Here is a 23,027-nt window from a genome sequence, read left to right as displayed (position 1 = left end):
CGGCCGAGTTTACGTCCCGAGGGAGGAGTCCTAGAATCTGGCAAAGGTACTAGGAGGGAAACCCAGATGGCTAAAACGTGGGAAACGCGGTACCCGCCTCTAGCGGAGGGACGATTGCCATGGAAACAAAGCGGATGCGAGAAGGCCCTGGGGGGCGTCCGGCGCTATTTCCCCCCAGTGATACTTAATCTGTAGTATCTGCAGTGTTTCTCAGGGCTGGATTAGCCAGCGCAGGCAAAGTGTGTAATCGGTATTAATCTCCCAGAATGTCCCTGCTACCGCCTATCCATCTGCATAAATGCTACCACAAAACTTTAGGAAGAAATGCTATTCAGAGCAAATGATGCATCAAATTCAAACAGGCCATCAAGATTGCTAATGGATTTTAATAGCAGCTATTACAGCATAATAGTATTTTCCCAACAGCTGTTTGTTGATACAATTCTCAGTTTACAGGACCTTTATGTCCAATCCCAGGAGATGGCCCACCATTCATTTATAATCATTTGATTCCACCTACAAACAAATGCTACTTTATTTGCATTTGGAGGCTGTGAATGGTCTGTAGATTTGACCCACTCCCACCTCATTCAACGAAACCAGCAGCGAATATTACAGAGTAATTAATATTTAGATGTACTAACTACTGCCAGAATAAATACTGTCAACTGGTGAACTCAAAGAGGTTTTTTTTTTTATTGATTGCTTGGCTACAATTCTAATGATGCTAATTGTTAAAAACTGCCTTTTATTCTTATGTCAATGAGTAATGGCCTCAATCAGAATTAAGACTGAAGTTTTTGAAACTAAAGGACACATAAACCATCCTGAGTTTTTCTGCTGGAGATGACTCATATTCAAGAATGCCACTAAATCGCAGCCAGAGGGAAGCCCTTGTTCGGCAGCAATAATTTGGCAGCAATAATTGTGATAAGAATCGAGGTGAGGGAGAATGTATCTGGGAAACTTAAAGGCTTTGTTTCTTGTGGAATGATCGAGAGATTATGGCATTGAAAATAAATATTAGTTCACGAGTTCACAAAGAATCACCTAAGGAATGCGTTTAAAATGTGAATCCCTGGCTCCTGCCCCAGAGGTTTGAGGCTGGGCCCAGGAATTCACATTTTAACAAGAACCCCAGGGAATTCTGGTGCCAGTTATCCTCGGACCACAGTTTGAGAAAAGCTGGGGGAAAAAAAGCACCAGGTTATAAGACTAATTTATCTCCAGAGTCTTAATGCAGCTTTGGGCTTTAATGATTTCAGAAGTAAATGTTTTAAAAAGCACATAAAACATCGTGTGAAAGTTTATTTTATTCCTTTTATGCTTACTATCTGCAGTTTTGAAAAAAAAATTCCTTTTATGCTTACTATCTGCAGTTTTGAAAAAAAAATAGTTTTTAATTATAGATCTTTTTCCTTCAAGGTAATATGTACAAATTTCAATCAGGAAATTATTTTTTAAAAGATTTTATTTATTTATTCATGAGAGACACAAAGAAAGAGGAGAGACACAGGCAGAGAGAGGAAGAGAAAACAGGCTCCATGCAGGGAGCCTTATGTGGGACTCCATCCTGGAACCCCAGGATCACACCCTGGGCCGAAGGTGGTGCTAAACTGCTGAGCCATCTGGGTTCCCCAATCAGGAGATTAAATGAAAATATAAAGCTTCAAGATTACTCAACATTTACAAAACTACATAGGTGTAAAAGAAAGGAAAATAATTGTACTTCCAAATGTAGCTCTTTAAGTTGATAGCATTTATGCTTCTCACACCATTAATATGTGTAACTGTACCAAAGCTTCAGGGGCACACTGTATGGAACTTCTCTACATGCTGGTTTGATGAAACTAAGAAGTGGAACTGAACTCTCTGTCCTGTCCAGCCAGTACTGGTTTGGTTTCAGAGGAATTACATGGGTTTACAGCCTGGCAGGTGCTGGGGGTGATCCTGGATCAGTACTACAGAGAGTTGTAGAAGAATGGAGTGGGAATCACTAGGAGAAGAAATGATGGCTCTGTTGAGTCCAGGTATTTGGAAAGGATGCAGGCACCTGACGCTCCATAGAATTTTACAACCTCCCAATAGCACTTTCACCCACATTATATTTGTCCCATTTTACAGATGAGAAGGCTGATCCCTGAGGGTTTTTCTGTGATCTGTCCAGAAAGAAAAAAAAAATCACAGGTAACAAATGGCTGAGATCTCAAAGCCAAGGCTCTGACCCTTCTCTATGCCACACTCACCCTTGACCAGGGGTCCAGTCCCAGCAGTGAAGCCAGGAAGGCCTCAGAAAGTTCAGGAAGGAGCAGATCCGAAGGTGGCAAACAAAGAGGGACAAGAACTGTAAGGCCTGCCATGCTCCAGAGCAAGGCCCAGAGCTGGGGAAGCAGACCAGATGGGAAGAACAAGCTCCTTTTAGCTAGAGGCGGCTGAACTGACCGGAGAGCTCTTGGCTGCAGAGGCCCTGATCTTTATCTCTTTGTCTGGGTCTCCCTCCCTCCCTCCCTCTCTCCCTCCCTGTTCCCATCATGGAAACAGTACTTTGGAAGCCTGCCTCTGTCACAGAGTTCTTGTGTGACTGTGAAGTCATCACTGCATCTCTTTGACTTTGAGGTACCTCCTTGATACAACTAACAATAATAATTACCTTTCAGAGTTGTTATGGCTTTTAAATAAATTAATTAAAATGACGTACTTGGCTAAGAGCTGGCCCCTTGGATCTAATCAGGTCCCTTGTGCAGAAGTGGAGCTAGCTTCCTCCTCTCTGGTGGGAGCCTGCTGACGTCATTGCAGCCTTAGCAGCTGCGCATAGTAGGCCCTCCATACATTTTTCTGAATGGATGAATGAATGAATGGGTGTCCAGGACCAACTCATACTCTCCCCATGGCATGCCAGCTACTTCCCTGGGGTCCTTATTTCTATTAATGGTATAATTTTTCTTTCCTCATCATCCAGGGCAGAGATTTCAGAGTTAACCTCTATAGTATCTTCCACCATATCAGTACCAAGATCATTCTTCTTTTGTGTGACCATTGGTTTCCTTTTGACTAAAAATTCTAGTTTGTATGCTTATGCATTCTGCCCAAAACTATCGAAATAACCTAACTGCTCTTCCTGCCATCTCTATACTGGGCAAGCTGCATCCAGCTTAATCTTTATAAATCTTACCTTGACTTTATTCCACATCATGATGGTGCCCTACCTCCCCCACCCTCAACTCCCATTATGTTCTTCCAGACTTACTCTGCTTCAGCCAAACTGAACATTCTGGCTTCCCAAACACAGTGTGGGTTAACCACATCCTTGCCTAGCAAGAAACTTTTACATGTTAAGACTCAGTAGGGGTTTGTTGAATTTAATCAAACCAAAATGAATTGCCTGAATCCTTATGCTCAAAATTGAATATGAATCAGAAGCCTCAGTGGGGCAGTGCTGACTTGCTCAGACCTTACTCATTCCTTCTGCCATCAGCCCTATCTTCTGTAGGACCCCCCCCCCCCCCCCGCCGCCCCTTTGCTCAGGAGATAAAATACATAGACTGCTTCAGAGTAGAAAGTATTTTTTTTTTTTAAATATGGAACGCTTCACGAATTTGCATGTCATCCTTGTGCAGAGGCCATGCTAATCTCTGTATCATTCCAGTTTTAGTATATGTGCTGCTGAAGGGAGCACAAGAGTAGAAGGTATTATCAGGGAAGAAGATATGAGTCTGCAGGGAGCAGTAGCTTATAGTTGTACAGGTAACACAAATCTCATATATTAAAGTGGTATTTTTATTAAAACTGCAAAAATTCACCATCCATACCATCTCAAATCTATGTTTGGAGTCTTTAACCCCCAAATGAACTAAAGATTCAGCCTATCAAATTTGTGGGAACTCTCATTTTGTAGAACTGAGCTGGGTGTAATTTTATCCTCAGGCATTGAGGAACAGAGTCAAATGATTGATTTTTCTCTTTTGCTGGAAGGGTTTTTTTGTTGTTGTTGCTGTCGTTTTTTATCTTAGACATTTTGGTTTTGGTCACTAGGTGGCTCTGAATTTCCATTGGAAGACAAAAATCTAGAAAACATTGACAAAAATATGCCCTTCTCACCAAACACTTTAAAAATATTTCTTTCAACAATTTTGACTTGAGAATAAAGGTTAAAAAAACAAACATAAGCTCCAAAAACAGCAATATATTTGTCCATCTACCTTATCTAGCTTTTGAAATACATCATTTATAACTTTATATGAAAAGCTATTATATCAGTTATAGGGGCAATTTAAAAAAGATTCATAAACTATTATTTAAATAATGTTACTTTGAAGCTGTATTATATTATGTATCCCCTGTGGTCAAACAATTGAGCCCTATCATATTTACAAGGAGATTTCAAATTATTGTCATATAATTTTAATTGCTTTAAAATCTTTCCTAATCATACATTAACAACCCCTGAAAGATCTGGAACAAATTCCAAAATCATTTTTAAGGTTGTTAACTTTAAACAAAAAGAAACTATTACAACAAAGATCTTTAAGGCACTCTGGAAATCGCCATATTAGTGTTGTTGGGAAAAGTGATTTATTGCCCTAAATTCTCTTCATCCATTGAAAAAGCATTTGAGTTCTATAAGGATTTAATGTGTTTCCACATCTTTAATGGCAATACTCTCATTATCTCATCATAATGTGTACTAAGGGGCACCTGGGTGGCTCAGTCGGTTGAGCATCTAACTCCTGGTTTCAGCTCAGGTCATGATCTCAGGGTCATGACCTCAAGGTCCTGAGATTGAGCCTCAGTATGCATTGGGCTTGCCCTCAACATGGAGTCTGCAAAAGACTCTTTTCTGCCCTCCCTCCCCCTCTGCTTTCTCTGCTCATGCTTCTGTACTTTCTCTCTCAAATAATTTTTTTAAATGTGTGTTAATACAGAAAGAAGTCATCCAAAGTCATTGCCAGATAACCTATTAATAACAAAACTGAGAGTGGCAGGTGGAGAAATGTGAGGAGAGAGTGCCTATAACTGGAAATAATCTAGATGTCTGCTTGGCTTGAGCTTTCTGGAGGAGGCCCATCTTTAAAATCCATGTTTAGTACCTAGGTGTTCTACATCAATCTGCAGATTCCATGAATGTTAGATCCGTCTCTTAACAAATTTAGAAAGAGTTTGTGTGATGCTTGTGGTCATTTTACTCCCATCCCCTGGCCCACCCATGCCAAAACTCCAAGTTTCCTCATTTTTTTTTTGATGTGTTCAAAATACAGGCTATATGGAGTGACTTTGCCTCCTTTAATCCTGACTCTTGTATGTAGGTGTAGGTGTAGGTATACAGCAGCTTAAAGACAATACAGTATCAGATTGAGCACCATGAGCTCCACTGCTGACATGTGCGAAGCCCACATGGATACACTGGTCTCCCAGCAGTTTGGCAATCTTGTTCCAGGCAAACCACATAAACCACTTTCTGTTACAACATTAACAGAGCAGCAAACACTGGGCATTCACTTTCTGATTTGCAATTTTTTTTTTAATTGATAAAATAGCCTATGTGACATACCTAGTCACCTCTATCTGGTCTACCACGAGCCTCTTCCTTCTCCACCTGAATAACTACTACTCAAGCCTACTTGAGGGCTTGCTTATCTCAAGGGATTTGAAGATTGAATTCTTCTTCTGCCAGGGTAATATTATAGTATAAGGATAAGCACCCAGGCCACCTGGGTTTGAAGCCCAGTTAAGTCACTCATTGGTTATGAGTTCTTGAGCAAGTTACTTAATTTCAGTTTCTTTATCAAACAGGATAATAATATGAATACAGGCCTCATAGAGCTATGTGAAGTTTTTAAAAAAATATATTTTATTTATTTATTTGAGAGAGAGAGAGAGAGAGCACAAACAGGGAGAGGTGCAGAGCGAGAGGGAGAAACAGACTCCCCCTCTCCACTGAGCAGGAAGTCCCATGTGGGGCTCCGTCCTGGGACTCCAGGATCAGATCTGAGCCAAAGGCAGATACTTAACCACTGAGCCACCCAGGTGTGCAAGCTGAGTGAAGTTTAAACAAGTTACCTGAGGAGGACTTAGTACAGTGCCTGTTGTACTGTAAGCCATGTAGGTGTTGGTAAATTATGCAGGAAGTTCAGGAAGCTAAATGAGCTATGACATAAATGTTAGCCATTCTTCTGGAAGTGCTCACCCAAAGTCCAAATTAAATGTGGTTCCTCTCTACTCTCTCCCAGAGAAAACCCAATCATAACACTTAGCACAGGAACCAGAAATCCACAGTTGATTTGCCCAGTTCCTCCAATGGACTGTCATGGGGTAAAAACGATAAACAGGTGAAGTTTAATATCCCCCATCCCCAATATTGAAGTGTGATCTCTTTAGCTTCCCCACCTCCCTTACTTTCTCTAAGGAGTGAATGACTGAAAACCTCATTGGTAGCTACTGGAGAAGAGCAGTTGGGGTGAAGTGGGTGTTGCATGATACAGCAGAGATGGGATATGCTGGGGGTCCTAGAATGGATGAAGAGAGCACTGAATGGGAAGATGGGACAGGGCCAGGGAAGCAGATAGCATGGGAAAGAGGAAGATTTATTCTGTGGTTACATAGTGAGTGGTGTCCATGAGTCAAGGAAGAGGAGAAGAAAGGACACATCAGTGAGTTGCAACAGGCTGTGTACTTGGAGTACGTTACATAGTTCGAGAGATATACCAAGGAAGGGAGTTCTTGTTTGGACTAGGCCTCACCAGAAGGACCTGTGGATATCAATTTCATAAAGTTTAAAATATTACATGTTAGGCAAGTGTAGGGTCAGTTCCTCACTCATTAATATCATTTATTCACTGGTCGACTGGGCAAATATTTATGAACAATTTCTCTGTGTCAGGCACTGATCATATGATAACCAACAAGAAAGATTATGCCACTGCTTTCATGGAGTTACATTTTAGTGCACAGAGACAGAGAGCAAGTAAATCAATCAATCAAAAAGATAATTTCTAATAATGGCAAAACACCCAGTAATATGTAGCATAGTGTGATGGGAAATATCAGGATGAAGCAAAAGGGAGGTTTAAATGGGGAAGTTTGGCAGGTGATAAGATGACATAGGAGTGCCATTCTTGAATGATGAGAAATGGCTAGGTCCTTCAAATTGTGAGGTCAGATTATTCCAGAAAAAAGAACCAGCAAGTGCAAAGGGCTTGGGATCAACCCTGAGGATTAGAGAAACAGAGGAATGGCTGGAGTGGTGGCAGCCAAGACAGCAAATGGCAGATGTCTGCGGCAGGAAGGTCTACAGGATGCAGAGCTTTGTGGGTCACAGATATGAGCTTGGATTTTATTCAGAGAGCGATTGGAAGCTACTATAGATTTAAAGTTGCAGGTCAATTTAAAATCTATGCTTATATTTGAGTTTTATACAAATGACTCCAGTCATTATGTAGAGATGGGGCGGCAGACTGGTAGGAGCAGGGAGACCAGTTAGGTTACTGCATTGGCCAGGGTGAGAGGTGGTGGCTGGGCCCAGGCCTTTTGGTGTTGGAGAAGCCATGGCTTGGCTTCCATGAGATATTCTATTCTTAAGTGAAATATAAGTTGATAACACAGATTTTTGTTTCATTCACCATTCTGCTGCCAGTATCTAGAATAGAACTTGCATATAGAAGACACTTACTAAATGCCATTGAAGGAATTTATCTACGGCAAAAAGAATGGTGCAGCACAGAGCTAGGGAAAAAGTCAAAAGTTCTGTTTAGGATTGTTAAATATGAGATGCCTCCTGGACATTTCAATGGAGATGTCTAGTAGGCAAAGTAGAGATACAGGTTTTGAGCTCAGGGGCAGATGAACATTTGGGGATCCTTGACATATGATTGCCTAGAGTGGAGACTGATTTTGTCTCCTACTCCCTGCTGCTTCTACTGACCTCTCTTCCTTCTCCTCTCCTATTATGCAGAACTTTAAAGGTTCATCAGCTTTCTCTGTGACTTACACAGTCCTTCATGAGTCTTCAAGTGAATACAGCCTACCCAGCACAACTCTAGCAGTGATACAAAAACCCAGCCAAGGGAAGTGAATTTGGGCTCCTGTATTCACTCAGACCACCGTTCCACTCCTTGTCAGGGCCTTCGCTACTCCCTTCTTCCCTGACTTCCCAGAGCTCTCAGTTCCTCACTTAGGCTCCTGAAAGAGCAAAAACAGCTGGAGGTAATGATAAATTGGACCTTGCATTAGTTCTTGTGTGATTTAAGGACTACTGTCCAGCTACACGCATCAGAGTGACAGGTCAGAGGAGGTCTTGTCCCCATCCAGCTCCACCAGCCATGCCGGTCAACCTAACATTGCTGCCTGCAGAGCAGGATCACACAGGCATGGTTCTCCTGGGATTGCTGTTCATACTCTAGACTTGAACTAGCATCTTGGTGTGAATGACTCCTAAATCTCTACCTCCAGCCCACATTTCTCATTTCTTCTCAGGCTTTCTACCTTCCTTGGGCTTGCAAAGGAAATTGAAGTTAAAGTCATCTTAGAAAACACTCACTTCAGGGACACCTGAGTGGCTCTGTGGTTTAGTGCCTGCCTTTGGCCTGGGGCGTGATCCTGGGGTCCCGGGACTGAATCCCACATCGGGCTCCCTACAGGGAGCCTGCTTCTCCCTCTGCCTGTGTCTCTGCCTCTCTCTCTTTCTCTGTGTGTATCTCTCATGAATAAATAAATGAAATCTTTAAAAAAAAAAAAAAAGACTCACTTCAGAAAAATAAAATGTGTAACTCAACTTGCCCTACTCTGACCACTTCCTCTAAATTTCTTATCATCTATGTTTGGATCTCCCTACGATTTAATCATAGACCACTGGACATTTGTGTGGTGTAACACTCTGCATGGATTTTATGCTTTAAAAAAAGAACTTGTAAATCTTTACTTTGCATAATTCCTACTACCAAAAACATTTCACTTTGGCAACCATTTTAAATACAGAAATAATACATGCTTGCTTTCACAAGTCAAATCTTCCAAAGCTGTTTAATATGAATTATTTATCTCAGCATTCAGTAAAGACGGTTTGAAGTCCTACTATATTTGACCACTCTTCTAGGAGTGAGAGCTACAGAAGTGGACAAAGCCCCTACTCAAGGTAAAGCTCATGCTGGCCAGAAGACAGACACAGACCATAGTAAGGTCACATAGTAAGATGAAGAAAATGAAGGTGGGATCGGGGTGAGGGATTATTAGCAGGGTGGCAGCATGGGAGTGGTTATTTTAAACAGAGCGGTCAAGGATGGGGTTAAGTAATACTTTTTTTTTTTTAAGATTTTATTTATTCATGAGAGACACAGTGAGAATGAGAGAGAGAGAGGCAGAGACACAGGCAGAGGGAAAGCAGGCTCCACGCAGGGAGCCCGACGCGGGACCCGATCCCGGATCTCATAACTTGGGCCAAAGGTGGCGCTAAACCACTGAGCCACCCGGGCTGCCTGGGCTGCCTGGGTTAGGCAATACTAAGCAGAGTCCTGAATGGCTGTAAAATATATACATCAAAACAGTTTGTGGCAAATCGCATTATTTTTAAAGCCTGTTAAATGTCCATTCAGCAAATTGACTTTCAGAAAATTCAGTGAGAGCCAGAAAACAGGAAAACCAAACCTAAATGTCATCCTGGCTGGAAGAGACCCAAGAATCTGCTAATACATTCTGTTTTTATTTCCAATCATTTCCGGAGGGGAGAAGCCACCAGACTCCTTGCACTGCCCGCAAAGGCCACAGACCACTCAGGTGTGCTTTACAGACTATGCTGAGCAAGGAAGGAAAAGCCTCTCCAGTTTACTTGATTAAACAGCAGTGCAAACACTCACTTTGTGATAAGGACAATACAAACAGCATGCAACTCAGTGGGCTCATTAAGATGCTTCCAGTATCCTGACTCCAAAAACAAAGCAACATTGCAGCAAATCAGCCACACAAGGAGTCAGAGAACAGAGCACTTGGTGCAACATGCATTGCCTTTTAACCCGTGAATCCCTGATCCTCACTCCTGGCTTTAGACCAGGCGGTCCACTGGGAAAGGCCTTCCCCCTTCTCCCCCGCTGCTGAATAACAAGACATTCTTGTCTGTCATTTGTTGTTTTCACTCGATTCTGGTGCCAAAAGTGAATGCTCTTTCCTGTGTGGACATCGGTGCTCATTACAGACAGAAGTTAGAGTTGCCATGGCTGCTTAGCTCCTGGTATGAAGGTACCCTCCGAGGAATAGATTCTTCAGTTCAATGCTCACGATCATCTTGTCAAAAATATTGATTTTGCTTTAAAAAAATTAAACAATCTGAACAAATCTGAAAGCATAGCGAGATAGGGGTAGAGCTTACTCAACCTCTAGTTAGTTCAGATGTAGCCTTGAGACCCTGGGAACTGTTTCCGAGTTCTAGCAAGTTCTTTTTTTTTTTTTTAATTGTTATTTATTTATGATAGTCAAAGAGAGAGAGAGAGGCAGAGGGAGAAGCAGGCTCCATGCACCGGGAGCCCGACGTGGGACTTGATCCCAGGTCTCCAGGATCGCGCCCTGGGCCAAAGGCAGGCGCCAAACCGCTGTGCCACCCAGGGATCCCCTGAGTTCTAGCAAATTCTTAAAGGTAAACCAAAGACAGCCCCTGCGACTGTGCAAACGTCTTCTCCCCTGGGGAAGGGTAAATGCCACTTTTGATGATGTAAGTTATTGACAGGTTGCCACGCAAGGATTCCAAAATCTAGGTGGCTCTCACCAAAGGTGGGAAGTGGGGGCAAGTCACATTTTGCTCTCTTCCATTAACTGGAAAAGTTCATCTTTGCTCCAAAACCTTCCCTTCTGGGAAAAGGAACAATTTATGTTAAGAAACAAAAATCAAATCAAGTCAGCAATACAATTTCTTAAATCAGAATGTATTACCTGATATCTTATCACCTTCACCTACTTTCTATTATTTTAAGCACATACTTATTTCTCATCAATTTTACTTTCTTTTCTTTTTAAAGGTATGTTTTATTTTATTTTAATTAATGTATTTTAAGTAATCTCTGTATCCCATGTAGGGCTCAAACTCACAACCCTGAGATTGAGAGTCATGTGCTCTATGGACTGAGCCAGCCAAGTGCCCCCAAGCTAATTTGACTTTCACACAGTGGTCTTCTGTTGTCACTGTAAGAATTCACCCAGCTCAAGAAAAAATTCTGAATTAATATAGGTACCAATTGAGAAAGAATGAAATAGACAGCTCACTGTACCCACAAACCATACCCACTGAAGAAAGAGAAATCTTTCTGAACCCTGGGAAGTTACCAGAATGAAAAACTGGAAGAAAAACTGATCTATGTTGAATAATCTATTCTTTATCCATGTCATCTGGCTTCCTAATTGTCCCACATTCACCCGGTGGGTCACACCACACACAAACGAATATACCTTATATAAACATGTGCAATAATAACTCAGAACCTCTTATTCCCTGCTACCATGTTACAATTGGTGGGTAAAGGGAATTTAACAAGGAAACTTACTTAGGAGACCCTGTGTGTTAATTAATTTTGTTAAAAAATAACCCTAGGGAAAGAAAGTGGGAAGCAACTGATGGGAGAAAACAAGTACAGAAATGGGAATTATGAAGAGAAGGGGTGAATGTAAACCAGACAAAATGACTGGTTAGAAGACAGCAGATCTATTTTAAGTCTGCAGGGCTAGGAAGGGACAAATATTCTAAACTTAATTAGATTGTCTCAAATAATAACTAGGTTATCTACTTGAAAACTCGGGCAGAAAAGAGAGAAAGGAATAGGCTTACTTCTCTAAATCAGAGAGAAATTAAGAAAAAAAATTTTAGGTTAAAAATGGAGGGCCCAGGAAGTTGCCTGGGTGGCTCAGTGGTTGAGCATCTGCCTTCGGCTCAAGTCGTGATCCCAGGGTCCTAGATCAAGTCCCACATCAGGCTCCCTACAGGGAGCCTGCTTCTCCCTCTGCCTATGTCTCTGCCTCTCTGTGTTTGTCATGAATAAATAAATAAAATATTTTAAAGAAGAAAAAGAAATGGGAGAACTAGGTTCTCCTGATTTATTAAAAAAAAAAAAAACTGGAGGGACCAAGGGCACCTGGGTGGCTCAGTCAGTTAAATGTCTGCCTTTGGCTCAGGTCATGATCCCAGGGTCCTGGGATCAAGCCCCTCATTAGGCTCCCTGCTCCGCTGGGAGTCTGCTTCTTGCTCTCCATCTGACCCTCTCCTCCCCCACTCTCTCTCTCTCTCAAATTAATAAAATATTTTTTAAAACTAAAAATTAAAAATAATTAATCAAAATGGAGGGGCCAGATGGGATCTAGTGCTTGTGGGGAATGAAGAGATTGCAGATTTTAGAGACAGAAGAACACCAGTTCAAGTTTGTCATCAGCTGTGAGTGACATTTTTTGTCCTTGAGCCTCAATGTCTTCATCTGTAAAATGAGCATGTTAATTTCTCCTCTACAGAGAGGTTATAAGAAACAGAAAGAATTTATGTCAAGTTTTTGGTACTCTGTGATCACTCAGTGAATTATAAAACAATACTTCAGTCCAAAGAGGAAGAAATTGTCTTTCTGTCACTTGCCAAATAGAGATGAGTAGGATCAGACAGAAAATCATGTTTACATGAGGGAAAGATGGCCTTGTTCACTAAGTACCATGTGAAAGACCAGAGGACTAAGAAGAGAGGTCTCAGGACATGCAAGCTATAGATGAAAGCATCCAGCTAGAATGCACCTCTTCTCAGTGACAAAGAGGAGCATCATTATCCAGGCCATCTTCTACTTTGCCATTTTAAAAAGCATTTTCTTCCTCTCCCCATATTTCAGGTTTGCAAGGACGACATTATCTCTACATTCTTCCTTGAACTCTTGAAGCTTCCTTAGGTGTAAACTTGGTTTTGTATCATCCCATTGCAGGCGAATCCTCCTAGGTCTTTTATCTTCTGGAAAATGCAGAGGGACTGCTCGCCTGGTCTTCAGGTCAGTGACCCAAGTCCATTTCTGAAATAAGCTCTCACTCCTGGCTCCGCCCAGCACCAGGTCCTACCACATCTGCTGTGACTGTCATCATTCTACCAATCCGATTACCTTCCTTCCTAAGGCGCATTCCTAGCCCTACCTGCTCTTACTTCCTCTTGAAAAATTCAAATCAGCTTTCCGGGTACCAGGTTTTCAAAGAGACAAGAACTTCACTTTTAAACACTGTTTCTTCACAACTATGAAAAACAGCCTCCAGTGTCCCAGGGCAATCAACTCATGAGAAAAAAAATTATTAACACAGTAAACAGAAATGAAACATCGATTCAGTAGAATATATAGGGCTGTTTTATGAGGAGTACAATGACGTAAATAACCAGAATGGATTCATAAACAACTCCTTTCGTGACTTTCAGAAGCTTAGTCCTGATTAATGGCCAAAACTACTAGGATCTCTGTTATTCAAGTCATTGTTTTCTCTGACTTCTTCAAAGTGATGGACTGAAGACTCCCCCAGTAATCAACAAATGATTATGACTGAATACAATTCCCTTTTGTAATCAAATACAACTTACAGTTATTGGCATATAAAATTATAACACTAGCATATAGGGGTTTAAAAGAAATGTTAAGGAGTTCCAGAAAGTGATATTGATTTTAACAAGAGAATCAAATTTTTATTTTTCTGCTACTGCTTACAAATATCTATAATTTCCATATGGTTCACTCTTTTTATTTTCTTACTCTTGTTAATCAATGATTAGCAGCATTTTAAAGATGGAAAGACTTTAATGGCACCTGGATTATCTCTCAAGCTAACACTGGAATATATCACACGTCATATCTGTGATAGTAATCTATCCTTTCTTTGAATGTCCCCAATAATTAGACACCTCACTTTCTTATAAGGGAACCAGAATAATCAATTCATTGTAATTGTTAGATAGTTCTAGTAGTATAAAAGGACTTCCAAAAATGGAGTGATTCTGGGACTTTCTACACTGTTGGCTTCAGTTCTGTTTCCTGGAGTAACTTCCTGTCTCTATAAAGTTTTTTGTATGATTAAGAATCATCAAACTTTCCCTTGAATTCCCTTTCTTATTGTCAGCATTCACTGAAAAGGAGCCTGGATCTTTCTTCCACTCAGCTGAGATTCTCGGCACTTGTAGACTATTCCTCTTAGGCCTGGGTTCTCCATCTGGAGCTGCACTGCCATTCAGCCAGCTTTCTGCAGGGCTCTTCTCTTTCTTCTCTGCCCCATGGCCCCTGGGATTGCAAACTGCTGAGCCATAAGAGTGTGAGGAGAAGAGAAGTAGGAAGCAGGCCGAGGACAAACAAGGAAATGCAATGACCCCAGACATCTGGGACTGCCAGGGACAAAGGATCAGGGAAATATTTCAGGGATCTTTAGGCAAGTGGGAAAGGGTCTCTCTGGAGATAGGCATGGGAATAAAAAATGTTCAAGTTTCATAGGTGAGTCAAGGCTGAGGACCAGTGCTGTAGGCCATTGGTCTACAGTGCTTTTGAACAGAGGACCGAGCTGATCCAACCTCTTTTAGAGATAGTTAGCATTCCCTTAGGGCAGAAATGCAGCCTTTTACCCCACAGAAAGACATAGGAAAACAAATTCAACAAATTAACTCTTGGTATGGATCATTGTCTCTTAAAGTCTAAAAAGACCAATTGTCTCTGGTTTGATAGGAGACAGTCTGGAAGGCACTGAATGTCTACTGATGTAGAAAAAGAAGTCTCCAAATTGGAGCACAACTGGAACAATGAGACGGTGAGAGGTGGGGGAGATCAACTTGGAGCAAGCTCAATATAGCAAAGTGGTTTGATGAGGACTTCTGGATTGCACAGGGCTGGGTTCTGAGGCTTAACCCAAATGTCTACCACCTGGGTGAACCTGGATGATTAGATGATGGTTTTCACCTCTGAGCCTCAGGTTCCTCATCCATAAAGTGGAGTAATAGTACGAACTACTTTGCAAAGCCTGGGTGGCCCAGTCAGCTAAGCGTCTGACTCTTGATTTTGGTTTAGGTCATGATCTCAGGGTCATGAGATTGAGTCTTATGTCAGGCTCCAAGTTGGGCATGAAACAGGCTTAAGATTCTCTCTCCCCCTCTCCCTCTGCTTCTGCCCATTCTCCCCCTCCAAAAATTTAAAAAAAAAAAAAACAGACCTACTTTTCTGGGTTATTAAAAGAATAAATTATTTATTCTATGTGCTTAGAACAATGTCTGGCTTAACATATGTGGCAGAATCAGGGAAATACAAATCAAAACCACAATGAGATACCACCTCACACCAGTGAGAATGGGGAAAATTAACAAGGCAGGAAACAACAAATGTTGGAGAGGATGCGGAGAGAAGGGAACCCTCTTACACTGTTGGTGGGAATGTGAACTGGTGCAGCCACTCTGGAAAACTGTGTGGAGGTTCCTCAAAGAGTTAAAAATAGACCTGCCCTACGACCCAGCAATTGCACTGTTGGGGATTTACCCGAAAGATTCAGATGCAATGAAACGTCGGGACACCTGCACCCCGATGTTTCTATCAGCAATGGCCACAATAGCCAAACTGTGGAAGGAGCCTCGGTGTCCATCGAAAGATGAATGGATAAAGAAGATGTGGTTTATGTATACAATGGAGTATTACTCAGCAATTAGAAACGACGAATACCCACCATTTGCTTCCACGTGGATGGAACTGGAACTGGAGGGTATTATGCTGAGTGAAATAAGTCAATCGGAGAAGGACAAACAGTGTATGTTCTCATTCATTTGGGGAATATAAATAATAGTGAAAGGGAATATAAAGGAAGGGAAAAGAAATGTTGGGAAATATCAGGAAGGGAGACAGAACATAAAGACTCCTAACTCGGGGAAACGAACTAAGGGTGGTGGAAGGGGAGGAGGGCGGGTGTTGGAGGGGAATGGGTGACGGGCACTGAGGTGGACACTTGACGGGATGAGCACTGGGTGTTTTTCTGTATGTTGGTAAGTTGAACACCAATAAAAATTAATTTAAAAAAATGCAAATGAAAATCATAAAAAAAAAACATATGTGGCAGAGAATTGAGAGATGGCATGAAGTCAAATTTAAGGAATATCAGATGTTATTTTGATTATTAGGTTTCACTGCTTGGACATGACCTGATTTGTCCTTACTGGAACCTCAACAAATTGAGCTGTTAACAAAGGAATTTCTGGTTCTGGGCTAAGGCTGAGTATCACGGCTCTAAAGTTCCTTTCCTGTTGACTTCTTGAGCTTTCCAGCTGTGTCACCAGTTACCATAAATAAAGTTTTAATATTTCTTCAGTGGTTCATTCTCACTTTTGAAGACACTATTTTATATGATTACGCTTTTTAAAAACCTGAGAAGAACAGATGTCAATAAAATATAAAATCAATGTAGACTCACATTTTCTGGAGGGACAATTCTCATGTTCACAGGAAACACTTTAGAATATGCACAAGAGAATAAATGGCAGAGTGAAAAGCCTAGAAAAATATTTTTCAGATATCATCATAATGTTATTTTTGTCACTTGGTAAAGGACTGAAAAACAGCAGTTACTTCTGCATAATCCAACCTGCAGGATTAAGATTCTTTGGGGGAAAGACTGAGATCTTTAAATGTATAGTTTTCTTCCAAAATCCAGGTTCTATTTTGCAAGATAGCAAAGCCTTTCTTCAAGACAAATCGTCTATCAAACATCTTTGTTATGGAATGGACTTTCGGGGAAATTTCCAGTTGTTCATCTTTAGTTACCACAGCTCTCAAAAATGCTTCACTTTAACGGGAAGTTTTAGGATCTCATGTATATTCTTGTGGAAGGAAAGAGTTGTGGTCTGGACTCTGTAAGGTCTTTATTCATGATAAACTGTAAGGTAAAGAAATCTCCATGACAGGAATCTGCAACATTGTCCCTAGTGCTCATAAATACTCCACTGTATTGTCTGAAATGACTTATCTCAGTCCTGACTGTGGGCTCAGATTTACTGTACAGTTCATCAACTTCTCAGCATGATGGATAATGAATGTTTCATTTACATCGCTAATTGCCAAGCCATGGTTCCTGCAACCTTTAACCCGTATGCTTTATCCCATTATCACCATATGTCAATATAATTGCATTTAACATTCCAAATGATAAACTTTCTTCTCTACAGAGAAATATTTTTCACAAAGAAATCATATGAGGACCACTGATAAAACGCAGGTCTATTACAGGAAATGACAAAAACTAATCCATAAGAATAGGTAGATTCTGGTAACTACTCAACTTCATTTTTGGACAAGGAGCCTTGATTTCATTGTTAGGAAAAGTAATGGTATTTTCTCAACGAATTATCTTTGTTAGCCTCTAATTCAATAAATGCATAAAAAGACATGCCAAAAGTGGCACAATTAAACTTTCAGGCCTATGTAGTATCCAAGAAAAGAAAGAAGAAAGACAGAAAGACAGAAAAACAGAAAGACAGAAAGAAAGAAAGAAAGAGAAAGAGAAAAGAAAAAATAGAAAGCTTTAAAAAAACTAGTTAGTGATAACTACATGATCCAATTATATTTTCTATCTTTTCCTGATTATTAGCCAGTAAATAAATAATAAAATAGGCCCCACCACCATGAACTTGGAATCATACAAATTTGTAGAAAGGAGTGAAGTCTATCAAAAAACAAAACTCCTAAACTGGAAGAAAAGTTGCAAGACCATTTCTTGGGGCCATCTGTGTCTAAGATTTATTTAAAACCAAGGCATGAGGTGAAGCTAAAAAAAAAAAGCTGGGTTTTTTTCTTTTTTAGGCCTGAGCAGTTGTTGGCACAGATATAGCACAGAGAGAGCTACAGTGGAGTCAGCTTACAGGGGCATCAGGAGTCATCTGTGAAGGGATCTGTCAGCCACTCAGACTACACTGCAAAGCTGGGGTGTGCTTGCCACCCTGACCTCTATGTTTGCATCTCAGTAAATGGTCTTTACCTCCACCAAATCTTTATATTGCACACCTGAGACTCACCCACGACATATCTTTTCTCACTCGTCACCATGGCCAGTCCGTCAACAAACCCTATTCATCATAACTCAGAAGTATGTCTTCAATTTGTTTCCTACTGCTCCGCTGCTCCCTGTTCTATTTCAAGTCATTGTCACTTCTCCCCTGGCCTAGGAGCTCTTACTTTCTTCCCATTGATTCTTTGCAATGTCCCCTCCTTTATAGTCCTCCAATGGCTTATACTGTAATTCGAATAAAATCCAAACTGTTTTCTCTAGCCTGAGAGGTGCTGTGTGATCTGACCCTGGCCACCTCTCCAGCCATCCCACGTCACTCTCCTCCCCACACTCACTGTGATCCATTCGATCCTAATGGGTGTTCTGCTACTTTCCTGAAGGTGTCAATCTATTTCCTACTCCAGAGCCTTCTACTGCTATTCCTTTTGCTTACACACTTAACCCTAGTCTTCTTCTACTATAGTGTACTCTTGATTTATAAGCTTAAAAATTACATTTCCAAGGAAGCTTTGCACAACCTCCCCATCTAATGTAAATTAGGTTATGTTATTTAGGTTATGTTATTATTGTATTTTCTGAGAGCAGCACCTTATATTTTTCTCCATAGAATTTACATTAGTTTGCAATACACATTTATTTGTGTGATTCCTTAATGTCTAGCTCTCCCACTAGACTGAATGCTCCACAGGATAAGAACTGTGTGTATTTGTTTTCCCTCTATCCCTACTACTTAGCATACAGTACAGATGAAGGTGCCAGTTAAAATATCTCAATGTTCCATCTTTTACCTTGCTGGACTCTATAATTCCCTGTAACTGAGGTAGACAGCAAAGAAAATGGAGATGCTGGGGTCAGGGTATTGGTAGGCAAGATAATCAGAAAAGATTTCCGGTTCCTCAGAGGAGAAGTAAACTAGAAGAACTTCTAGAAAGGGATAGAATGAGTGAAACAATGTCCTTTATTGGGGGAAACATTTGGTGTTTTATAACATTTTAGAGAAGCAGTAAAGTACTTAAGAGCATGAATTCTTGGGTACCTGGGGGCTCAGTCAGTTAAACATCTGCCTTCAGCTCAGGTCATGATCCTGGGGTTCTGGGATTGAAGCCTGCTAGGCAGGGAGCCTGCTTCTCCCTCTCCCTCTGCCTGCCACTCTGCCTGCTTGTGTGTGTTTTCTCTCTCTCTGTCAAACAAATAAATGAAATCTTAAAAAAAAAAAGTATGAATTCTGGGGCCAGATTCTGCTTCTTCATATTTATATGGTTTGAGGAAAGTTCTTATTCTCTCTGTTCTTCATCTTCTTTATTTGAAAAATGGAAATAGCAATAGTACTTCTTCCCAGAGTCGTTACCAGGATTAAATGAGTTAATTGTTCTAAGACGCATCTAAAAGTACCTGTTCATGTGCTATGTTCTCTAGACGTATGTTATGTAAAAATAAAACATTGGAGTTACAAGCAGTATAACTTGGTTTGGAAATATTTTCTTGGGTTCTTCTGATTTTCATCCTAATTAATTATAACACATATTTAGTGTCTCAATAAGCACTGAGACCAATAAGCAAAGAGCTAATCTACTCTGAGTCCTAGCAGCAATGTGTCTCTAGATTAAATATCCATTCCTATAAACTCCTACCATCAGCTACACATTGCATCCACTATTTTTCTGAGTAGTCAATGCACCAAAGCCTACTGGACATCTTGATGGCTGAGATGAGTTACATGGTAGAATGAGGACCAGATCCAAAACTAGAAGTCTTGGCTTTTAACTGTAACCCTGCTATTACACAGCTGTGTGACCTCAGCTAAGACCCCTCTTGGTCCCACAAATTACCTATCTTATATTTCATTGGTATATTTTAAAATGCCTAAAGCAGTGCACGTAGGTATTGTACTGATTCAACAGAAAGGCACAGAGCCAGAAACAAAGTAGGCACTTACTGAACATCAGCTATATCTGGTTATGCATTCCTTAACCAGCAGTCCTGTGACCTGTGAGGTCTGCTCAGGGAGGTCAACAAAATGATGTGTTGAGGGCCTGGTATGTGGCAGGCACTTCAGGAATAGCTTTCCAAAGGTTACCTCATTTGTTGCTGCCTGCAGTCCAGTGATATAAGTACTATCATTCTATGCATTCAGGGAAGAAATAGAGCAAGGATTTGTGAGACCCAGAAGCCTGCAACATCATGGGAAGTTCCTGACTTAAGTTCAGGGTATGCTGACATCTGTCACTTGTCACCTCAAATGCTGGCACATGTTTCCAGGAGTGAAATAAGAGGGGCCAGTGACTATCAACTGAGGCCACCCGTCTGGTGTATCTGAGATGACTGGTGTCACTGGAAACAGCAAGATGAAGATATAACATCTGAATGATGTGTTTTTGCACACTTTTTAGCCCCTTTAAGTACTCCATACACAAACACAAAAGATAACTACTTTATAAAGTGACACTGAGCCCCTGCTTCCTCCTCAGAAATTCTTATAGAATTTTTTTTAATTTTTTATTTATGATAGTCACACAGAGAGAGAGAGAGAGAGAGAGGCAGAGACACAGGCAGAGAGAGAAGCAGGCTCCATGCACTGGGAGCCCAACATGGGATTCAATCCCCAGTCTCCAGGATCACACCCTGGGCCAAAGGCAGGCTCTAAACTGCTGCGCCACCCAGGGATGCCTCTCCTAAGAAATTCTTAATGGCCTTGACTTCCTTTGCTCATTTCCATGCCTCCTAACCTCCCAGAATTCACTGCCCATTCTCTGGGATCCCATGATCTGTCTGGCCCCCTTGGATTTATCCTCATGGAGTCTGGATTCCTTATCCTGGTTCAGTCCCTGCCCTGTATTTGTCTTTTACTTTCGCATCTCAAGGAGAGGTACGCTGCTGCCATCTTGGGACATCAACAAGCCTTCTCCGATGCCTACCGTCTGCTCATGGGGAAGGACATTAGAACATAAATTGATGTATTCTGTATAAGGTAAGCAGGAAAATTGATCCTGTGGTGGATGTTTATTTGACAATGATTCAGGGTTTGAAATGTAGTCACTAAGCCAGCATTACCAAGGAGAAAGAGAAATAGGCAAGAAAATCTTGATGGTTTCACAGGGCATATATAACAAATCAAACTGAACCCTGTGTTGACCATGAGGTGGGCAAGCAGGGGAGGTATGAGAACCATGGTTACAAGGTCAGGATCCTGGCCCTGCTACCTGAACTCTGTATCTGTGACCAAGCCTTTCATTTGCTCTAGCCTCCACTTTCTAACCTGTGAAACAAAGACATCGTAACATTTGGTCTCTCAGGCTGCTCTGAGGCCAACATTCTCCCTGTATGTAGCCATATTCATTTTGAATATTTAGCTCCTACCTCCCCACTGTGGCCTTTCTACATTGATAGAATAACATTTTCCATTTGGTTCAAGAACTGAATATAGGGGCACCTGGGTGCTTCAATGGGTTAAGCCTTGAGCTCAGGTCATTATCTCAGGGTCCTGGGATTCAGTCCCATATCCGGGTCTCTGCTCAGTGGGGGAGTCTGCTTCTCCCTCTCCCCATGCTCCTCTACCCTGCTCATGTGCATGCTCTCTCTCTAATAAATAAATGGAATCTTAGAAAAAAGTCCAAATATGTTCATCCTATTGCCCAATTCTTGACTTACTTTTTCCTGAAGTACTGGCCAAAGGCATCAATAAACCTCTATAACGAGTCTCAGGACCTTCCCAGGGCTATATTTGATAGCACATGGCATGATGTTTAAGGAGAAAATGATCTAATCGCTATCATCCTAAGTGCCTTCATACACACTGAAATTCATTTTTTACTTTTATGCCCATTTTCAATACTTGAAAATGTCATTCCACTTAATATCCACCCCATCGATTTTTTTTAACCTGGAAAAACTCAATGTTACATGCAGTTATGGGAATTTAATTATGTATTCTCTCTTCCACATCCATATGCAAATGGTTTTAGTTTTAAATAATCACTGTTGGAACCAGAAAACTCCTGAGGGACACCATTGACATTTTACAATCTGAAGATGATTGAGTCCTTTATCCCTCTCCTCTGTTTCCTTCCAGTGTAAAGTTGAAATGCTGAGCCTTGCACTAAGGCTCTCTAGGACCTCACCTTTCTGCAGCCTTTTGTCTTATTTGTCATCACCATCAGCACCCTCTCAATGAGCTAACGCAGAATCTCTCTAATTCCTAATTCCCCAGACATGTCAATCATACATTATACCCTCTGCCCAAGAGGCTCTTCTTCATCTCCTAAATCTTGAATGGTGTAAAGTTTTTAATAAATAGAATATCTTACCTCATGCCAAATAGGGACACTATGGGATTCTCTATCACACAAAATAGCACACACTGAAATACAACTTGATTGCCAAAGGTTTAGATAAATTTATGGGCTGCAAGAGCCACAGAAGAAATGCTTTCAAGGCTTGGGGTGTGGGGTAAAGACAGAAAACACCTTCTATTATCCTATATAATACACTTCATTTCTCTTTCCATCCATACTTCTCCAAGGGTAAGCCAGAGAAGGGGAAAGAAAGATAAAGGAAAAACAGAGAGAAACAGAGAATAGACGGCTGGTTGTAGAAAATACTTTGACAATTCAGCATGGCAACTACAGCATTCTGCTGTGATTCCCATAGCCAGTGAGTGACTTGAACACTTGTTTTCACAACATCAAACACACTTTTTACAGAATCAATGCAGCACCAATCCCTTAAGGTAACCTCCATCCATTCCATTCTAACAGTGTTCCTCAGAATTTGAGCAAATCCCGCTGGTCACTTATCTCAACTCTGAGATGTCTTTATCCCCTTCATTAATTGGGAGAAATAGGGCACTCTTGTGAGCCACTTTTGAGGTACACTCTGGCAATAAAGCATTTACAAAGAGCTACTCAGGACTCGCCGCTAAGAGCTGTGCTTGTGGCTGTGTGCATGCCAGTGTGTGCCTCTCTCTCTCTTTGACCTATTATTGCAGATTTAAAAACAAGCATGTTTTCAAATGGCACTACGAGCTGCCA

General features: G+C 41.1%; 1 protein-coding gene and 1 non-coding gene across 7 annotated transcripts in view; both read right to left on the bottom strand.

Annotated features, from left to right (window-relative positions):
• Positions 1-23,027, bottom strand: part of PRUNE2 (prune homolog 2 with BCH domain) — a 256,673-nt gene that overhangs the window by 124,191 nt on the left and 109,455 nt on the right. The window lies entirely within an intron of this gene.
• On the bottom strand, positions 3,573-3,676 carry LOC121485910. The gene has a single exon (XR_005986414.1). It is a non-coding gene; the product is annotated as a U6 spliceosomal RNA (small nuclear RNA).

The sequence above is a fragment of the Vulpes lagopus genome, chromosome 2 (genome assembly GCF_018345385.1).
Source record: "Vulpes lagopus strain Blue_001 chromosome 2, ASM1834538v1, whole genome shotgun sequence".
Taxonomy (NCBI): Eukaryota; Metazoa; Chordata; class Mammalia; order Carnivora; family Canidae; genus Vulpes; species Vulpes lagopus.
This window is presented reverse-complemented; position numbering and strand designations above follow the sequence as displayed.